This window comes from Symphalangus syndactylus, chromosome 11, assembly GCF_028878055.3.
Source record: "Symphalangus syndactylus isolate Jambi chromosome 11, NHGRI_mSymSyn1-v2.1_pri, whole genome shotgun sequence".
NCBI lineage: Eukaryota > Metazoa > Chordata > Mammalia > Primates > Hylobatidae > Symphalangus > Symphalangus syndactylus.
This window is the reverse complement of record NC_072433.2, coordinates 34,695,941-34,718,324: the sequence shown is the minus strand read 5'-3', so window position 1 is coordinate 34,718,324 and position 22,384 is coordinate 34,695,941. Positions and strand designations below refer to the sequence as shown.

The 22,384-nt window shown below is 36.5% G+C and overlaps 1 long non-coding RNA gene and 1 pseudogene across 1 annotated transcript in view; both read left to right on the top strand.

Annotated features, from left to right (window-relative positions):
* Positions 1-22,384, top strand: part of LOC134731709 (uncharacterized) — a 229,820-nt gene that overhangs the window by 129,677 nt on the left and 77,759 nt on the right. The window lies entirely within an intron of this gene.
* Positions 18,183-18,474, top strand: LOC129493243 (small ribosomal subunit protein eS27-like; annotated as a pseudogene).

The following is a 22,384-nucleotide window of genomic DNA, read 5'->3' as shown; positions in this document are numbered from 1 at the left end:
CCCTAATCAGCACTATTTCCATTATGCCCTGTTACACATAAGAATATGGAGAATGTCTGAAAAGATCAAAATAAACATGATCAATCTAAATACTAGACTAATTCATGTTATACCAATTATGCCTGCCACTTGAAAAATATATTTTAAGATGATTTGTCAAGTACTCAGGCAATATTTACAGAGAAAACTGTGATGGTATTAGAGGCTAAGCTGTTGATTACAAACAGGTGAATTTTCGGCTTTATGTAATTTGCTTAGAGGCAGCAAAATGAGTTGAAGTGGAAACAGTCCACTCTCTGGCCCTATTCGTCCTTATGGAATTTGATCCGTACATTCAAGTAAAAGAGAGCTCTTTAGCTCTCATTCAGCATTGTCATTATATTGGTTCAAACATAGGAAGTGTAAATAATTAAGACACTTTAAAAGTGTCCAATTATAAGTGCATTCAAAAACTTTTCTCTCCCTAAAAGGTATATCTACTGGGATTTTAATCAGAGAAGACAGACATTTTAATTCCTTTTTTTTTAAGACTTTTTTTTCCCCATAGTATTCAGTCTCTGGAATATCTCCAAGAAAATTTGCATACTATGTAGAGATGAGATAGATTCAAAGAGTGGGGAGAATTAACTCCTGAAACTGCTACTCCCCCAAGTCTTTCATTGAAGGTGACTTTGATGATGGCCAGCATATGTGTAAGATAAACCATAATATATATTGCCTTGGTAAGCCAAATTGAAAATGTGTATGCTCTTTAGGGATTTTATATAGGTGTAATCTCCATATTCCCATATAAATTTGCAAAATATAGATTATTTTGAGTAACACTAAAGTCTTTATAAACTCATGTCAAAGAATAAAAGAAAAATAATAACAGGTAATGAAATCACATGACAACAGATGATTTCGACCTCATAATACTGTTGTCTGTATTCTGTATTTCAGTCTAACCTTTGATCTCGACTTCTATGGTCGTATAAGTACCATACATTTTAACTTTTTTATCTGAAATAAATCTTTTTGCTAGGAAGTCCAGAAGTAGAATACAATCATTTAATATCTTGCTTGATCAAATAATGTTATTTAATTGACAGTTTTTCATGTTGGTACCAGAGTGCGAAGTTGATATTTTTGGTGGGATTGAAAATTGATATAATTCTTATGATCAATTATATATGTGAGTTAAAAAGTAATTTTTAAAAATCAATTTTATGTCTACCAGCTGTGTGACCTTGAACATATATTGGTCTTTGTGAGTTGACTTAATTATACAATATCACTACCCTGAGAGCTAACATATATTGTGCAATTACTGGGTTAGAATTATACTGAGAGGCTTACACATCACAGTAGAACTGTGCAAGGTAGATGTGATTAGCTGCTTTGAGTTTCAGTTTATCTGTAATGTAGGGAAAATTAAGTTATCCACAGTCTCATGAGTAGCCAATGGCAAAACCAGGAATTGAAGCCAAGCCTGTTGTACTTGGCTTCACTTTTGGGCACTTTTCACCGCATACTATACTGCCTAAGGTTTGTCCTTTTCCTCAGCCTTCCGTGGCAAGGACATCCCAACCTTGTGTGCTCTGTGGGCTGACGTTGGTGCATTATTTCTTCTTCCTTCCCGTATGTGTTTGAACTTCCTTCTAATGTTACCGAAATGCCAGGGTTTCAGTCTGGATCTTGTTGCTTGCCTCACAGAAAGCCAATTACTGAGACTGAGTATTGCCAGGAAAGGAGACTTTATTTGGGTGCTGCAGCTGAGGAGAACAGGAGATCAGTCTCACAGCTACCTCCCTGATCAACTACAGTTGTGGGGTTACATAGAGGGTAAGGAATGTAACTAAGTGTGGAAAAACAGGAATTAGAGAGGGGTAAGGAAGATGAGTTGGCCAACAGGAAGCAGGTGGTCAGTTAGGCAATCGTGACAGGCGAGACGTCTGCTGTCTCATTGTCCAGATGCAATGATCTGGTGAGTTTCAGTTCCTTGATACTCTCTGGAAGGCCTCATGGTTGGTTTCCTGGGAAAAAGGTCAAGTAAGATAAATGCAAGTTTCAAGCTTTAAGACTAGAAGGGTCAATTCCTATGTTTATCAAGAAAACAGTAAACATCAGTTCTGTGGGACAGTTGGGCTAGTTTCACTAATATACTAATTTAGGTCAAGGACAACTAGGTTTTCGTCTATTTTTTTCTCTTTCCTTTTGAGTTTTTGAAACAACAACAAGAACAACAAACCCAACATAGTCTTTTCAAAACACAAATCTGATTATGTTACTATCCCATGGTAAAAGTCATTAAGTGGTTTTTGATTGCTCTCAAATAGTCTAAAATACTTACCAAGGTTTTCAAACTTTGCTTGATCAGATCCCCTGCCATCTGCCTGGGCCCTGCTGCCCCACACGGTACTCTGAGCTCTGGTGCTCCACACGTCTTCCGTTACAAGTCTTTTACAAGCACTCTCTCTTTCCTTGGAGAGGTTTCTCTTACTCTTCACGTATTCACTTTCTTAAGTAAATGTTTTCTCTTATGTAGCTAGTCAGTTTGCATGGTTAAATGTTTGAAATTAAAAGCACCGCAGTACTTCCTTGCACTGATCTCAGTTCATAACGTTTTCTGTGCATTTGTTGACTATCACACAAAAAATCCACATCGCCATTCTATTAATCAGGGTTTTCCAGAGAAACAGAAACAATGGGAACTATATATATCTTTAAAAAACAATTTTATGTCTACCAGTTGTGTGACCTGGAACGTATATCACATACAATATATATAGAGAGGTTTTTATTTATTTATAACATTTCAGCTTCTATTTTAAATATAGGGGGTACATGCGTAGGATGGTTACATAAGTATATTGGACCCAGGCAGTGAGCACAGTATCCAATAGGTAGTTTTTCAGCCTATGCTCCCTCCTTCCCTTCCACCTCTGGTAGTTCCCATGTTTATTGTCCCCATGTTTATGTCCATGTGTGCTCAATGTTTAGCTCCCACTTAGAAGCGAAAACATGTGGTATTTGGTTTTCTGTTTCTGTTTTAGTTTGCTTAGGATAGTGGCCTCCAGCTCCATCCATGTTGTTGCAAAGCGTATGATCCTGTTTTTTTTAAGGCTTCATAGTATTCTATGGTGTATGTGGATCACATTTTCTTTATCTAGTCTACCGTCGATGGACATCTAGGTTGATTCCATGTCTTTGCTATTGTGAATAGTGCTGCAATGAACATACGCATGCATGTGTCTTTTTGGTAGAACAATTTATTTTCCTTTGGGTATATACCTAGTGTTGGGATTGTTGGGTGAAATAATGGCTTTGTTTTAAGTTCTGTGATAAATCTCCAAACTGCTTTTCACAGCAGCTGGAATAATTTACACTCCCACCAATAGTGTATAAGCATTCCCTTTTCTCTGCAACCTTGCCAGTATCTGTTGTTTATTGGCTTTTGTATAGTAGCCATTCTGACTGGTATGAGATAGTATCTCATTGTGCTTTTGATTTGCACTTCTATGAGGGCCTTTACTAGGGAAATTGGCTCATGTGATTATGGAGGCTAAGAAGTTTCATGTGGTCTACCACAGAGACCCAGGGAATCATGGCCCAGTCTGAGTCTAAAGTTCTGAGAACCAGGGGGCCACTGGTGCAAGTCCCAGAGTCCAAAGTCTGGAGAAACTGTAGTCCTTATGTCCAAGGGCAGGAGAAGGTGAGTGTCCCAGCTCCAGAAGAGAGGTCAAATTTACCTTTCTTCTGCATTTTGTTTCATTGGGGCACTCAGTCAATTGGATAGTGCCCACCCACTTGGATGACAGCAGGTCTTCCTTACTCAGTCCACTGATTTAAATGTCAGTGTCTTCCAGAAACCCCTCACAGACACACCTAGAAATAATGCTTTACTAGCTATCTGGGTATCTCTTAATTCAGTGAAATTGACACCTAACATTAACTGTGACAACCATTTTTGAGAGACGGAGAAGATGTCTGCTTCTGGTGAAGATAGAATGGCAAGGACCAGATTTACCTACCCTTTCATCTGCAATAACCAAAAAACTGGCAAATATATGAAAAATGGCTTTGAAGATACTGAACATCAGGCAATAAAAGAGTGATTCCTGAGAAGTGGTAAACAAATGAGATGAGCCCCATCTCACAGAACAACCAATGCCACTAGAGATCACAAAACAAAGTACCAGAGAAGAGAAAGCTGCACAAAGAAAGCACTCCAGAGCTGGGTGCAGTGGCTCACGCCTGTAATCCCAGCACTTTTGGAGGCCGAGGTGGGCGGATCACTTGAGGTCAGGAGTTTGAGACCAACCTGGTCAACATGGGAAAACCCTCGTCTCTACTAAAAATAGAAATATTAGCCATATGTGGTGGCACATACCTGTGGTCCCAGCTACTTGGGAGGCTGAAGCGTGAGAATTGCTTGAACCCAGGAGTTGGAGGTTGCAGTGAGCCGAGATTGTGCCAGGGCACTCCAGCCTGGGCAACAGAGTGAAACTCTGTCTCAAAAAAGATAGCACTCCAAAGATCTACAGAGGGTTCTGCTCAAGTATTAAGCTGAGTACTGATTAGTGCATGCATGTGAGAAAACTATGTGATATTAGAGAAAGAACTACCTGAAAAGAAGAGAGGTAATAGCACTTGCTGATCACACAGGGTCAGGAATAGTGTCTGTTTCCACTACCAGACTGGAAAAGCACATGATCCATGAAGTATTTAGTAGAGTGCACAAAAGATTCTTGCATCAGTGGTGGGTAATAATTATCCCTGGACTGAGCATTGCTTCAGTGCCATCTAATGATTATCAATGGCAAGATCCCAAAAGATTGAATTCCTTTGCAAGTAACTTAACTGCATTCAAGAACAAAGCTCAAGAATATTTGTAGGGAACACAAAAATATCCAGCACCCGAGGTAAACTCTCAGTGTCTGGTATTCGACAAATACTTATGAGGCTGGCAAAGAATCACAAAAATACTATTTATAATGAGGAGAGAATCAATCAATAAAAAGCAACTCAGAACTGATATTATATATATCAGAATTATCAGACAAGAACATTAAAACAATTATTATAATTGTATTATATATGTCCTCAAGTTAATTAGACATACAGAAGACATAAAACAGACCCAGTTGAACATCTGGGGAGGAAACTGTGATGAATGAGATGAAAAATAAACTCGAAGGGATTAACAGCATATTAGACATTGTAGAAGAAAAGATTAGTAAACATGAAGACATAACAGTAGAAACTAAAAAAATAAAAAACAGATAAAACAGAATGAAAAATGAACAGGACATCAGTGAGCTATAGGAAAACTTCAAGTAGCCTAATATGTGAATACGTGTATGACTGGAGTCCCTGAAGGAAGAAGAGGAGGTTGTTAGAACAAATAATGAACAATTTTTCCCCAAATTTGTTGAAAATTACAAGCTCACACTAAAGGGACTTCAAGCAAGCATAAGAACTATTAAGAATACTACGGCTGGGCACGGTGGCTCATGCCTGTAATCCCAGCACTTTGGGAGGCCGAGGCGGGCGGATCACGAGGTTAGGAGACCGAGACCATCCTGGCTAACACGGTGAAACCCCGTCTCTACTAAAAAAATTCAAAAGAATTAGCTGGGCTTGGTGGCAGGTGCCTGTAGTTCCAGCTACTCAGGAGACTGAGGCAGGAGAATGGCATGAACCCAGGAGGTGGAGCTTGCAGTGAACCGAGATCACACGACTGCACTCCAGCCTGGGCGACAGAGCGAGACTCTGTCTCAAAAACAAAAACAAAAACAAAAACGGAATACTACACCATTATATATTTTGTTCAAATTACCCAACACCAATAATAAAGAGAAAATCTTTATTACCAGAGGAATGATGAGGGTGAAAGCACATTTCTTTTTTTTTTTAATTGTTATTTTAAGTTCTGGGGTACATGTGCAGGATGTGCAAGTTTGTTACATAGGTAAACATGTGCCATGGTGGTTTGCTGCACCTATCAACCCATCACCTAGGTATTGAGCCCAGCATCCATTAGCTATTTTTCCTAATGAAAGCACATTTCTTATCTAAAACAATGAAAGTGAAGAAATGGTAAAGGAACATCTTTAAAATACTGAAAGAAAAGAAGTCAACCTAGAATTTTATATTCATTAAGAATATTTAAAATGAAGGCACATAGGCTTTTTTCAGACATCCAAAAATGGAAAGAATTGATCACTAACAGACTCTCACTACAGAAATGTTAAAGGAATTCCTTCAGGCTAAAGAAAAATGATACCAGATGGGAATATGGCCCTAGACAAAAGAAGGAAGAGTACTGGAAATTGTAACTACATAAATAAATACAGAATTTAAAACTTGATTTTTAAATGTCTTCAAAAGATCATTGACCATTCAAACAAAACAGCCACGTAGTGTGGGTTTATAACATATCTAAAAGATATGACAACCCTAGCACAAGGGGGAAGCAGATAACTCAGAGTATGATATTATAAAAATATTATACCGTATAGGAGGTGCTATAGGATCACTTGAGGGTAGACTGTAATAAATTAAAAATGAATACTATAAACCTTAAAGCAACCACTAAAACTACTAAAATAAAAATACAAAGAATCATGGGCAGTAAACCAACAAAGGAGATAAAATGGACTTATAAAAATACTCAATTTATCCAAAAGAAGGTAGAAGAAAAGGAAAAAAAGAAACATGAAAGATAAAACTAATGGAAAACAAATAGTAATACTGCAAGCTTAACATATAAATAATTACATTAAATATAAATACTTTAAATATCTCAAGTGAAAATCGAGGATTCAAAAAAACTTTTATTTTAGGTTCAGGGGTACATGTGCTGGTTTGTTACATAGATAAACTTGTGTCACAGGAGTTTGTTGTACAGATTATTTCACTACCCGGGTATTAAGCTCACTACCAAATAGTCATTTTTTCTGCTCCTCTCTCTCTTCCCACCCTCTGCCCTCAAGTAGACCCCATGTCTGTTGTTTCCTTCTTTGTGTTCATAAGTTCTCAATATTTAGCTCGCACTTATAAGTGAGCACATGCAATATTTGGTTTTCTGTTCTTGTATTAGTTTGCTAAGGATAATGGCTTCCATCTCCATTCCATGTACCTGCAAAGTACGTGTTCTTGTTCTTTTTTACGGACAAGCAGGGATTCTTTGATTAAACAGCAAGACAGTGTGTATGCTGCCTACGAGAAATGCACTTTAGGCTGGGTGTGGTGGCTCATGCCTGTAATCCTAGCACTTTGGGAGGCCGAGGTGGGTGGATCCCCTGAGGTCACAAGTTCAAGACCAGCCTGGCCAACATGGTGAATCCCCATCTCTACTAAAAATACAAAAAATATTAGCCAGTCATGATGGCATGCACCTCCTAGCTACTTGGGAGGCTAAGGCAGGAGAGTCACTGGAATCTGGGGGATGGAGTTTGCAGTGAGCCGAGATTGTGCCACTGCAGCCTGGGCACAGAGTGAGATTCTGTCTCTCCCCCCCCCCAAAAAATAAACCAAAAAAAAAAAAAACCAAAAGAAATGCATTTTAAATATAAAGAAGTGAATAGGTTAAAAGTAAAAGAATGAAAAAATATATCTTGCTTATACTAACCATAAAAATCAGGAGTGATTATATATAATCAGACAAAGCAGCTTTCAGAGAAAAGATTCTTACTAAGGAAAAAGATCATTTCATAATGATAAATGGATCAGTTTATCAAGAAGACAACAATTCTAAGTCTTCATGCACCAAATAATAGATCTTCAACATGCATAGCACAACAAATGGATAGAACTGCAAGTATAGACAGACAAATCCACAATTTTAGTCATAGATACTAATACCTCTCTAATAGTTGATAGGATAATAGACAGAAATTCAGTAAAGAAGACTAAAAAATATTAAGATAAAAATTTTACACAAATGTATTTATAGATTCAATGCATTCTCAGTAGAAGTTCCAGCAGACTTTGTGTGAATGTGTGTGTGTGTGTGTGTGTGTATAAATAGACAAATTGATTCTAAAATTCATGTGGAAATGTAAAGAACCTGGAATAGCCCAGACTTCTTTGAAAAAAAAATAAAGCTGGAGGACTTGCATGACCTAATTTAAGACAATATAATGCCATGTCAACAAGATAGCATAGAGATTGTGGTTATGGTTTCCTGGGTGTATACTTATGTCAGAACTAATCACATTGTATACTTTAAATATGTGCAGTCTATTGTATATCAATTATACCTCAATCCAACTGTTAAAAATGATTATTGCTAAGAAATAATGAATTTCAAGTAATATCCATAATTCAAGAAAAAGAAATACGAGAAAATGACAGAGCTACACTTCTACTCTTAGCACAAGCCAGTTGGTACACAGCAAGGTTAAAAACAACAAGCTAATAAAGCCAAACACTAAGTAGGCTGAAAAAAAATAAATTGATATGTGGATTGAAGACAGTTTTTTTTTGAAGACACTGTTATTAATATATCATATTCTGCTTGTTTTGCCTTGATATATTGATTAAAGCTTGTATGAAATGACCACCTGTTTCAAGATATTTAAAAAATTATACATCCAAAACACCAAGTGAATCCTATGCAATTGATAAATGAGTATCAAGACTTACTTTGCAAGATAATCAGGCTCTCCTCCTCCCCACACCGCATTTAAAGATTTTTGTGCTTTGAGGGATAGCTTGTTTAGCTACGTTGGCCACTAAAACCTAGTCTTGCAGTGAGCTGGACTAAGAATCAGACCTTTTAATCACAGTGATACTATCTTTAGTGATAGTAACAAGGATACTTGTTCTATCAATTCATAAAATAATTGTTTTAAAAATATGACTTATTTCATCCTTATTTTTGAAAATCTCTTAATGTATTTATGATGTATATTATGTGAGTAGAGTTGTATATACATAAAATTTATAAATGAGTATGCATATTCTAAGGAAGAATCCAAAGTTAAAACAAGTCTCTTGGGAACATTCATGAAGCATGCAAACTGTCCAAGTGAATGCTGCTGAATTCAGAGAATTTATGAGTGTGTTTCTTGCAATTCACCCTGCAGGGCTAGTTCAAATTTGCGCTTAATAATATAGGAACTTAATAGCCCTGAAAAATATAGCATTTGGACATGTTCTATTTTGTGTTTTATAGAAATGTTGTTGAGATGCTTGACCTGTAATACAACTATTTATACTAAACCCGAAAAGACTTCAAAGTGAGAAAAATACTGGAAATTTAATCTAGTCCTACTGAATGGTGAGGGTCATGCAGAATGTGGGATTAAGATCATGCCTGTATCTTTCTAGTCAATATGATTTATTAAGAGAAGCAAAATCTTGAAAAGAGTGAAAGAAAAATACCCACACACCCAGAGCTTACTAAATCCTCCCTAAATCAGTTAAATAGCAAATTTATTGCAGTTTTTGTTGTGATTGAGGAAATATTTTGATTCATTATTAAAAAATCAAAATACACAACTGTATGATAATTATGTTTTCAAGTGTGGGTGCTAAATATTTTGATATCTGCCTTTCTAGTTTTATTTTTAAACAAACAGCAGTTGCCTTTGACATATGGAATTATATATTATTATGATTATGCTTTTAAAATCTATATACTTTATGGAAATTTTATGTGATCATGTGTTTTCTTAAATATCAGAAAAATGTTCACAGATAAACATATAAGGGAAACTTTATATACCATTTCATATTTTTCACTTTTTATGAAATCATTTAAATACGTTTTATTCAATATGATTTTAATTTTATAACTTTTCTGAGTTTTTTAATATAAAAATTCAGAAATTAGAAAGTCTTTTGCTAACTTTATATACTTGATCTTTGATTTCAAATACAGAAACTAATATCATAGGACATTGATAGTGAGATGTATAAGATACTCTTTGCACCTCTACAGGTAAGTTGTTTCAGTTGCCATATTTTCCTCATTATAAAACATTTTCATATGTAATATAGAAGGAATAACTTGTACTGTCTTTTCTGTCCTTTACTCTCTTTTAAAAATTGTTATATTAGCATGACCAGACATTTCTCAAAAGAAGACATACAAGCAGCCAACAAATATATGAAAATATGATTAATATCACTAATTGTCAGAGAGATGAAAATCAAACCCACAGTGAGATTCTATCTCACACCACTCAGAATGACTGTTACTAAAACTCCAGAAAATAACATGTGTTGGCGAGGTTGTGGATAAAAGAGAACACATACATTGTTGGTGGGAATATAAATTAGTTTCGCCCCTGTGGAAAATAACTTGGAGATTCCTCAAAAAACTAAAGATAGAATTACCATTCAACCCAGCAGTCCCCCTTCCTGGGTATATACCCAAAGGAAAACAAGTCATTCTACCAAGAAGATATCTCCACTTATATGTTTATTGCAGCACTATTCACATTAGCAAAGACATGGAATCAGCCCAGGTGTCCATCAACAGTGAACTGGTAAACTGGATAAAGAAACTGTGGTACATATACACCATGAAATACTACACAGCATAAAAAGAAAGAAAGAAATGTCCTCTGCAGTAACATGGATGGAGCTGAAGGCCATTATCCTAAGCAAATTAAAGCAGAGGCAGAAAACCAAATACCACATGTTCTTAGTTATAAGTGGGAGCTAAATGTTGGGTACACATGGACACAAAGATGAGAACAGTTAACACTGTAGATTCCAAAAGGCAGGAGGGAGGAGGAAGCCAAAGGTTGCAAAAACCACCTATAGGCGACTATGTTCACTGTTTGGGCGACGGCATTATGAGAAGCCCAAACCTCAGCATCATGCAGTATATCCATGCAATAAATCTGCACGTGTACATATCCCCTGAATCTAAAATTTAAAAATAGATAAAGTTGTCATATTAGGGATGCATGCTTTTTTTGATAATAGCTTTACTGAGGAGAGATGACATATCACAAACTACACATTCCTAAGGTACACAAGTTTGGGTGTATGATGTACCCATGAAATCATGACCACAGTCAAGATAGAGTGCATATCTATTACCCCCAAAAGTCTTCTCATGCTTCTTTGTCATCCCTCCCTTTCAAGCTGCACAAGCCTCCTCCTCACCTCCACTATGTCCTTAGGCAACCATGGATCTACTTTCTATCACTATAGGTTAATTTACATTTTCTATAATTTGGCATATATGGAATTACACAGTAAGTACTACTTTTTTTCTGATTTCTTTCACCCAGCATAATGATTTTGAAATCCTTCCATGTTTGTAGTATATACTAGTAATTCTCTTCTTTTTATCACTCAGTGGTATTCCATTACAGGATATACCACAATTTGTTCATTCATTTACTTGTTGATGGAGTTTTAGACTGTTTACAGTGTTTGGCTATTACAAATATACTTCCTATAAATATTTATATACAATACTTTGTGGTATGTACATCTTTAACTTTTTTTTTTCTTTGAGGTAGAGTCTTGCTCTGTCACCCAGGGTGGAGTGCAATGGCCCGATCTCGGCTCACTGCAACCTGCGCCTCCCGGGTTCAAGTGATTCTCCTGCCTCAGCCTCCTGAGTAGCTGGGATTACAGGCGTGTGCCACCAGGCCAGGCTAATTTTTGTATTTTTAGTAGTGACAGGGTTTCACCATGTTGGTCAGGGTGGTCTTGAACTCCTGACATCGTGATCCACCAGCCTCGGCCTCCCAAAGTGCTGGGGTTACAGGCATGAGCCACCACGCCCGGCCACATCTTCAACTTTTACAGAAGCTTCCAAACAGTTTCCAGAGCAGTTCTACCATTTTCCATTCTCATTAGCAGGATACAGGAGTTGTAGCTCTGCCATATTCTTGCCAATACTTCATATGCTTGCTTACTTTTTTTTTTTTTTTAGCTACTTTAATGGGTGCATAGTGGTATATGGTTGTGGTTTAATTAGCATTTTCCTAATGACTAATATTGAATATTGTTTCATATGCTTTCTTGCCACTCATATTTTTTCTTTTGTTTAAGTATCTGTTTAAATCTTTTGTCCTCCACCTTTTTAAAAACTGAGTTGTTTCGTTTCTTATTGCTGAATTTTGAGGGTTCTTTACATATTCTGAAAACAAGTCCTTTTTCAAATATATGCTTTGCAAACGTTTTCTACACATCTGTTGCTTGTCTTTTCATTGTCTTAAGGATGTCTTTCAAGAAGTTTTAAATTTTGATGAGGTCCAATTTATCAATTTGTTCTTTTGTAAATCATGATTTTGGTGACGTATCTAAGAAGTATTTGCCTAACCGAAGTCACAAAGGCTTTCTGCTATGGTTTTCTTCTGAAAGTTTTTTTAGTTTTTACATTTAGGTCTGTGACCCATTTTGAGTTAACATATGTGGTGTGAGCTGTGGATCAAAGTTCTGTTTTGCATCATTGCAGCACCATTTGTTTAAAACATTTTCCTTGCTCCACTGAATTGTCTTTCTGTCTTTATTGAAAATCAAGTGTGTGTATATGTTTGGGCCTCTTTCTAGACTCTCTATATTCTATTACAGTGATCTTCTTGTTTATCTTTATGGCAATATCTTACATTCTTGATTACCAAAGCTTCTAATGAGTCTTTAAATCAGGTAGTATTCATCCTTCAATTTTGGTCTTCTTTTTCAAAGTTCATTTGGATATTCTAGGTACTCTGCCTTTCCATATGAGTTGTCAGAATCAGTTTGATAATTTCTACAAAAAAAGCCTGCTTGGATTTTGATCATGATTTGATTGAATTTATAGATCAGTTTGGGAAAAATGGACAGTTTTACAATACTTGTGATTCATAAGCATGGTACATCTTTTCATTTATTTAGGATTTTCTCAGTTTCTGTTAACACTGTTTTTTAGTTTTATGTGTTCATGTCTTGCATATATTTTGTCCTATTTATTCCTAGTAATTTCATACTTTTGGTGCTATTGTAAATGACATATTAAAAAATTTCAACTTCTAATTTTTCTTTTTCTGGAAAGTTGAAATATAATTTATTTTTGTGTGTTAATTTTGTATCCTGCAACTTTTCTAAATTCATGTATTAGTTCTAGTTGCTTTATTGTACATTCCATTATGTTCTGTGTTTTTTACATAGTCATGTCATCTGTGAATACTGACATTTTTACTCCTTTTTTTTTTTTCAAACTGAATGCCCTTTAGTTATTTTTCTTACCTTATTGCCCTTGCCAGAATCTCCAGTATAATGTTGAATGTAACTGGTCAGAATGGACATCCTTGCTTTGTTTCTGTTCTCAGGGAAAACATTCTGTCTTTTATCAATACTTTTGATGTTAGGTGTTTGTTTTATGTAGCTGCCTTTTATTGAGTTGAGGAAGTTTTCTTCTACTTGTAGTTTGCTGAGTTTTTATCAGGAATAATGTTGGATTTTGTCAAATGTACTTTCTGTATCTACTGAGATGATAATGTAGTTTGTTTTCAATGTTAGAACAAACTACATGAAGGTGAATTACATTAATGTTTGAGTGCTGAACCAACTGTGCATTCCTGAGATACACTCAAGTTGATCATGATATATTATCATTATTGTAAAATGTTGAAATCATTTTGCTAAAAATTTTCTTAGAATTTTTATATCCATGATCATAAGAGTTATTCATCTGTAGTTTTCTTTTCTTACAACATCTTTGATTTTTTGTACCAGAATAATTCTTGTATCATGAATGGGTTGGAAACTGTTTCTTCAGGTTTCACATTTCTCCAAGAGTTTGTGTAGAATACTACTTATTTGTTAAATGTTTGGCAGACTTCAACAGTGAAGTCATCTTGGCTTGGAATTTTGTTTTTGGAAAAGCTTTTAACTCTAAAAACAATTTATTTAATTGATATGGGTCTATATAGGTTGTCAATTTCTTCTTGAGTGAGCTTTGGTATTTTGTGTCTTTCAAAGAATTCATCCATTTCATTTAAGTTATTACATTTATTAGCATAAAGTTGTTTATAATATTCCCTTATCTATAGAATCTGTAGTGATTTCACTTCTCTCACTCCTGAGACTGGTAATACTGATAATTTGTTCTCTCTCTCGCTCGCTGTTTCTTGCACACGTGTGTGTGTGTGTGTGTGTGTGTGTGTAAAATGTCTGGCTACAGGTTTATCAATATTTTTGGAAAATAAAAAGAACCACATTTTGGTCTCATTGTTTTTCTCTTATTTTTCTGTTTCTATTTCATTTACTTCCACTTTCATCTTCATTATTTCTTCTTCTACGTTTGAGTTTAATTTGCTGTTCTCATTTCTCAAAATAGATGCTAAGATAATTCATTTGAGGCTTCCTTCTTCTACTTCTCCTGCTCTTTATTTTTGAAGTAGGTCTTCAGTGCTATAAATTTTGTCCTAATTACTGCTTTAGAAGCATTCCTCAAAGTTTGATGTGTTGTGTTTTTATTTTCATTGAATTAAAACAATTTATAATTTTTATATTAGTTTCTTCTTTGACATGGGTTATTTATGAGGATGTTATTTTATTTCTACATATTTTTAGATTTTTCCAGAGATATTTCTGTTGTTGATTTTATTTTAATTTCATTGTGTTCAGAGAACATACTTTATCTGACCTGAATTCTTTCACATTTATTGAGACTTATGTTATGACCCAGAGTAGAATCTGTCTTTGTAAATGTTTCATATGCACTTGAAAAAAACGTGTATTTTGCTGTTGTTGGGAGGAGTGTCCTAAAAATGTCAATTAGGTCAAGTCATTTATTTATAATTTTCAAGTCTTCCATCCTTAATGATATTCTGTCTACTTTTTCTGTCAATTATGGCTGGCTATATCTGTGGTTGTCTACTTCTACTTGCAGTCCTATTTCTTTTTTTTTCCTTCATCTATTGTTAACCTCTGTTATCAGGTACATATATGTTTAGGATTTTAAAAATCTTTTGCTTGGCACATAATGGACAAAGCTTTTGCATGTATCTTAGCAAGATACATGGAAAGATATGTGCAAAATGTAACAAAATGTAACACAGCGTAATCTACTTGGATATGTCTTCATTTCATATGCTCCATAATGCACTTCTTTTTGTTTTACAAGGTAATATGGAGATGTGATCATTCCTCTTCCTACAAGTATTAGCCTGACTAATGTTTTTTTTTTATTTTTTTATTTTTATACTTTAGGTTTTAGGGTACATGTGCAGAATGTGCAGGTTTGTTACCTATGTATCCATGTGCCGTGTTGGTTTGCTGCACCCATTAACTCGTCATTGAGCATTAGGTATATCTCCTAATGCTGTCCCTCCCCCTCCCCCCACCCCACAACAGTCCCCAGAGTGTGATGTTCCCCTTCCTGTGTCCATGAGTTCTCATTGTTCACTTCCCACCTATGAGTGAGAACATGCGGTGTTTGGTTTTTTGTCCTTGCGAAAGTTTACTGAGAATGATGTTTTCCAGTTTCATCCATGTCCCTACAAAGGACATGAACTCATCATTTTTTATGGCTGCATAGTATTCCATGGTGTATATGTGCCACATTTTCTTAATCCAGTCTATCATTGTTGGACATTTGGGTTGGTTCCAAGTCTTTGCTATTGTGAATAGTGCCGCAGCAAACATACGTGTGCGTGTGTCTTTATAGCAGCATGATTTCTAGTCCTTTGGGTATATACCCAGTAATGGGATGGCTGGGTCAAATGGTATTTCTAGTTCTAGATCCCTGAGGAATCGCCACACTGACTTCCACAATGGTTGAACTAGTTTACAGTCCCACCAACAGTGTAAAAGTGTTCCTATTTCTCCACATCCTCTCCAGCACCTGTTGTTTCCTGACTTTTTAATGACGGCCATTCTAACTGGTGTGAGATGGTATCTCATTGTGGTTTTGATTTGCATTTCTCTGATGGCCAGTGATGATGAGCATTTTTTCGTGTGTTTTTTGGCTGCATAAATATCTTCTTTTGAGAAGTTTCTGTTCATGTCATTTGCCCACTTTTTGATGGGGTTGTTTGTTTTTTTATTGTAAATTTGTTTGAGTTCATTGTAGATTCTGGATATTAGCCCTTTGTCAGATGCGTAGGTTGCAAAAATTTTCTCCCATTTTGTAGGTTGCCTGTTCACTCTGATGGTAGTTTCTTTTGCTGTGCAGAAGCTCTTTAGTTTAATTAGATCCCATTTGTCAATTTTTAGCCTGACTAATGTTAAACTTATGTTCTGTTTCTGGTATTATGTGTCTATGACTTTCTAGGTGTCCAACCTTTAAATTCAGTGCTCAATCATCAAAATCAAAGATATTTTATATAATCAATTTCAAGGGTATTTTATATGGCAATTAAACTCTACACATGTAGTTTCAACCGTATACAGACTCCATTGAAGAGATGACAACGTCAGTAATGATGACCAAGTTTGTGCATGTGTAGGCAATGTCAATTATGCATTAATTACTATCTAAATGATACTAAGCATAAGACATATACCTTGATGTTTAAATGTGAAAAAATTTATTTTAAGTCTATGAAATATGGTTCATGCCAGATAGGAGTATTGTATTCTATATAGTGATGGGTGAATCAGCCAAGTTACTGTCCCCATAGAGCTTACATTCTAGTGTGTATAGGCCAATAGGAAATAAGCACAAAATAAATGAGACAATTCTTACCCATGGTATATACTAAGAAGGAAAGAGCAATGCAGTAGGAAGTTAAAGGGGTAAGGTGAAGGTGCTATTAATTGGGCTGTCAGTGAAGACCTTTCTGAGGATGTCATGAGTGAGATGAATGACACTGAGACCTGAATAGGGAGAGGAAGCCATTGGGGAAGAGCATTTAAAGCAGAGGGAGCAACAGTAGAAGGGCTCTTGATCAGGCATGAGCTTGGTGCTGGAGAAACATAAAGAAAATCAGCATGGCTGGAGTTTAGTGAGTAAGAATGGTAGCAAGTGAAGGTGGAGAAGCGGGTTGTGAGGCTGTTTTTGCTTTAGTTTCTCTAAAGTTGAACCAGAAGATTAAGTATTCTTTTAGAAAAACACATTAGACACATTACTGCACATGGATGTGTTTCATTTCAACCCTGTGTGGGGACTAAAAGCAGAAGGAAAGAAGCCGAGCCTCCCAGGGTGCTTAGCATCTGTACTACATGCAATTTAGCACTTGGATATATGTTTCCATGTGTTACTTGCAAATTGTATAAATCTGTTTTAGCCTTGTCACTCTGAGGGGAAAGGGCCATGTTATATTTGTTCAATTAGTATGATATGGCTTCTCAAGGAATAGTTATGGCTTGGGGGAGGCAGGGGGTAGAAGAGGGTTGATGCAAAATCAGCATGTTTCCTGGCACTTATATTAACTGGTTAGCACTTAAAAGGAGCATAATTGGAACATCTTTCTGGAGGGCAATCTTGAAATACATATCAACCAATCTAAGTTTTTTTTAAATGCTTTTATTTTGAAAAGTGTATGAAAGAAATGATCAGGGCAAAGATGCTTCAACAGGGATGTTCATTGAACTGCTTTTTTTGTAATAGCAAAAAAGTTGTCAACAAGTTAACGTTGGAAAACAGTTACTGTAAAATATTATTTAGTATTAAATTTGTGATGTAGATTTATGCTTTTTGACATAAATGATGTCTAAAATATTTTAAATGTAAAATACGGTCAGAAGCAGAGTATAATTCCACCTTTGAGAAACAGTAAGTCTGTTTATGTGAGAAAAGAAAAAGAAAAAATATCTGGCCATCTACAAATATGAAAACTGCAGTTGTTTCTTTGTAGTGGGGTTATACATAGGCTTCTTTTTATCTTTACAGATGTTTATATTGTCTGAGCATTTTACAATGAATATACATTTTATATATAAGATGATTAGAAAAAAGCCTATTTCTATGTTGAAAAAATAACAACAAGGCAAACTGTTTGTTGAGCAGGAGTTGAGTTAAAGAGTAAAACAATTTATGAGGTAATGCTAAGAACACACTTGGGGCACATCCAGAAGAAAGTGGTTCTGGCATTACACCTGACACATAATAGATAACAAATGGTGAGTGGTTGTTATGGGTGGAACTGTGTCCCCCACAAAATCCATATGTTGAAGTCCCAACCCATAGTATCTCACAGTGTAACCGTAGTTGGAAATATTGGATGCTGGGCGCAGATCGCGTGCAGCTCGCTAACGGTGTTGGCTGAGAGGTCTAGAAGGGCTCGACTTGATACAGGATGACTTTGGCTAGAGATTTACTACCTCTGTCCTTGGAAGAGGAAAAGAAAAACATAAAAAGAAATGGCTAGTGCAAAGTCCACATTCTTACTACATGCATGTAAAACGTCCAGGTTGCTACAAGATTACCACGGTTTTCAGCCATGCTCAGAGAGTGGTTCTTTGTGTAGGTTGTTTAACAGTGTTGTGTCAGCCTACAGGAGGAAAGGCCAGCCTCACAGAAGGGTATTCATTTAGAGGAAAGCAACACTAATGATCCACACAGCTTCCTGAATTCGTGTTATCTTACAGAAAGCCTTATCATAAGTTCCATAATTTGAATTAATCTACCAAGATAATGTAATTACATTTGGTTTTGTAAGGTATACAACAGTGATCTCCTATTTTGATGTCAGGCTTTCAGTAAAGTTTTGGTTATGGGCAAAAAGAAAAAAAGAAATATCATCTTTACAGAGGCAATTAAGTTAAAATGAGGCAGGTAGGGTGGGTCTTGCTTCTAGTATGGATGTGCACAAAAGGAAGAAGGTCCATGTGAGGACACAGTGAGAAGGGAGCCATCTGCAAGCCAAGGAGAGAGGCTTCAGCAGAATCCAAACCTACTGACACCTGGATCTTGGACTCGTAGCCTTCAGAACTGTGAGACAGTGAATTTCTATTGTTTAAGCCACCCAGTTCGTGGTATTCTGCATGGCAGCCTTAACAGACTCATACAGTGGTCAAAAAATGATGGCTGCTGTTACTAAGAAGAGTTATTCAACACTAGGCACTGCACTAAGGACTTTACCTGCATTATCTTACTTCTTCATCACATAATCTTATGAATTAGATTCTATGATTCATGCATGTTTTGCAAAAAAAGTAACTGAGGCTTAAGGGTCTTAACTAATTCATTGCATAGCTAGCAATGTGGCAGAGCTAGGTTTTGAAAGTTGGTTGTCTGATGCCGTAACTTCTGTCCTTAGGCGCTGCACTAGTATTAGTATGACTATGTGACAGTGCACAAAGTTAGGATCCAAGAAAGTTGACATGGCAACACCAATAAAATGGTACATTATTTCACTCTAGGTAATAAATGTATACAATATTTATATCTTTTTTTGTTGAATTGAAAAACCCTTCCTCTTTATTACAAGGCAAAGAGATTTCATGATATTTTGTTTGTTTGGTTTTGAACCACTAGGGGTATAAACCCGTATAACTTAGTGGGAAGAGTAGTTGAGTACTAGAACTGGGACCAGGTCTCTTGGAAACTAGAGACAAAGAACAAATAAAGGAAGCTGTCATTTGGAATTTGAAACCCTTAAATATTCAGTGCCCCATGACAGTTTGCTTAGCTCTTAACTTGGGGATGCTCTGTCATAAACTCTTCAAGTCAATCTTCCAAGGAAGGTCTTACCATCAGTGAATAAACAGGTTCTGAGAGATGAAGCAACTTTTCTGAACTCACAGGTCTGGTCAGTGTTCTTTATCTCCAAAGTCAGACTGGGAGTGCGGACATACATCTTCTTGCTCCCTGGCCATGCGTGAAGAGGACGGCCATGCTTATCCAGGGAATTAACCCTTTCTCTGTTACCATTCATTTATACTTATTTCATGTTCACTGTTTAGAAGATATTCTGCATTTGACTGTATAGAGGAAAGTCTGATTCCCTGGCCCCTCAAAACTTTGAACTACAGATAATTGAAACTTGGAAAGTTTACTTTCCAGAAATAACTTATTGGAGACTAATTTGGAGAAAATAGGAAATCCCTCTTGTAATTCAAGAGCTTAATAACACCAAGATTTAATCATTTAGTGAATGCTTGCAATGTGCCAGGAACCATGAAATGCACTTTCCCATTAAACATGAGGCATGTATTTCTCCAGCTTCTGGGAGGGTTGGCTGCTAACAGCTCAGAGCTGAGCCTTTCTAGGAATTTCCTTTAGCCAAATGGTTGGCCCTTATCCAATGACTAGTTGATTAGGGTACAAAAGAAACAGTATAACTCTAGAGAAGCCATGCAGAGATCCCCCTAGAGTTGGCTGGGGCTTCTCTATGGGTTATCTTCTCCCTTTGTCCAGTCCTTGTTCCTCTAACTGCTTTCTAATATACCTCCTGCACTTGAATCTCCACCTTAAAGTCTAGTTCCTAGCCAACCTGATGTAAGTCAGAAGCCAAATAAAATTCCATCCATCCATCCATTCATCCATCCATCCATCCATCCATCCATCCATCCATCTATCCATCCGTCCGTCCATCCGTCCATCCTTTCCTTGACTTATTTACCAGATACTATTAAACACTTGTGATTTGCCAGGCAATCTTCAAGGTCTTGAGGGTATAGTGGAATTCCTGCAATTCCTGAAAGCAAGATCTCTGTTCTCATAGAGTTCCTTACTGTTTCTATGTTTAAAAAGTGCTTTAGGCTAGGAGGAAGGCTTAGCATCGTATCATTATTAAATGTTCTATAGTTGTTATCTTTTGATTAAATGATAAAAAATTACCCCAGTCAATATAAATCCTGATTTGGGTTACATCATCTCCCACCCTGAATTACTAAATAGGATCTTCCCAGGTGTTTCCTAACTAAAATCCCTTCATCTGTCTGCCCTGACTTTTCTCTTCTTCAAAAGCATGTCTGATAATTTAAAGCATTCTCCTTAGCCACCTGATATAATGCAGTTTTCACAGGGTGGCAAGCAGGCTCTTTATAAACTGGTTCCATTCAATTTTTTCAGCTTAAACTCTGATTACTGGTCTACTATAACCCAACTTCTTTCCATTACACCCCACTGATACCTCTTTTCCTTCTCTGTATAAAACAATTGCTATGATCATATTATTTCCTGTTCTTGAGACTTTCTACATTATTTTCTGTTTCTGAGAGGCCACTCTTTCTGCAGGTCATCTGCAGTGCCCCCATCAACATCTCTACTTACTAATCTTCTGGCTTGAATATCACCTTTTAAGTTTTTATCATTAACTATCCCCCAAATATCAACTGAACATGGTAGGACCATTTCTTTCTCTTCCATTCTCTCATGATATTTTGTGTCGCCATCCTTTGTACATGTTACCACTTTGCATTGCAGCTACTTGTTTGTGTCCTTCTCCCTTAATCAGTTGTTACATCCTTGAGTGCAATGACTATGCCTTGTTAATTTTTTTTTTTTCCAGACGGAGTCTTGCTCTGTCGCCCAGGCTGGAGTGCAGTGGCGCCATCTCAGCTTGCTGCAACCTCTGTCTCCCAGGTTCAAGCGATTCTCCTGCCTTAACCTCCTGAGTAGCTGGGATTACAGGCATGTGCCACCGTGCCTAGCTAATTTTTGTATTCTTAGTAGAGATGGGGTTTCACCATGTTGGCCAGACTAATCTCGAATTCCTGACCTCGTGATCCACCCACCTTGACCTCCCAAAGTGCTGAGATTACAGGCGTGAGCCACCGCGCCCAGCGTTAATTTTTACATCTGTAGAACTTTACAATGTGTATATAGCAAAAACTGGGTATATTGCAGTTGAATGCGTTTCTCATTCATCCAATTCACTATTGGAGATACAAAATTAGCATTTCATTCCACTGGATTTCTTTTAAACAATGAAAGTAATATTTTCATATTAGTTCCTCTAGGGTAAATTTCAACTGAGGAGAAATGGATACACGTTGGTGTTAGCTCTTTTCCTTTATTTAAATGATCTATTTCTTTGTTTTGGCTGCTATTTACCATTGTCTTGTTGCAATGACTCAGTTCATAATGCAAATCTCTTCAGTCAATAGATACACTTGAAATAGTTAGCTTGTGGTATGCTGTTTGAATAATTTTTCATCATTCAGCCTTCCATCTGCATACCAGGTACTGTGGAAGGGATGTGGGGGCTTCTGTTGGGAGAGGGGAACAACAGGAGAAGAAAAATTATAATGCAGATAAGGAGAAGGAAAATCTGGGAATCTTTTCCAGTTTGGCAGTGGCAATCATGGGTACCATATGTAGTAACAGTTTAATTTTAATTTTTAAGGATGGTTGTTTTCCCTGAAGACCTGCAGATATGCAATAGGTACTGACTGGTGTGTAAAAGTAGAAATGGCATTAGCTTTATCCCTTCACTCCTCCACTTCTACTTCCCCTTTCACTCATAATTAGGCACCTTGTGGATCATTAAATCTACTGCGATCCTCATCTCCCCACATTGCATCTGCCTCTGCATGTCCTCCCCTACATCAT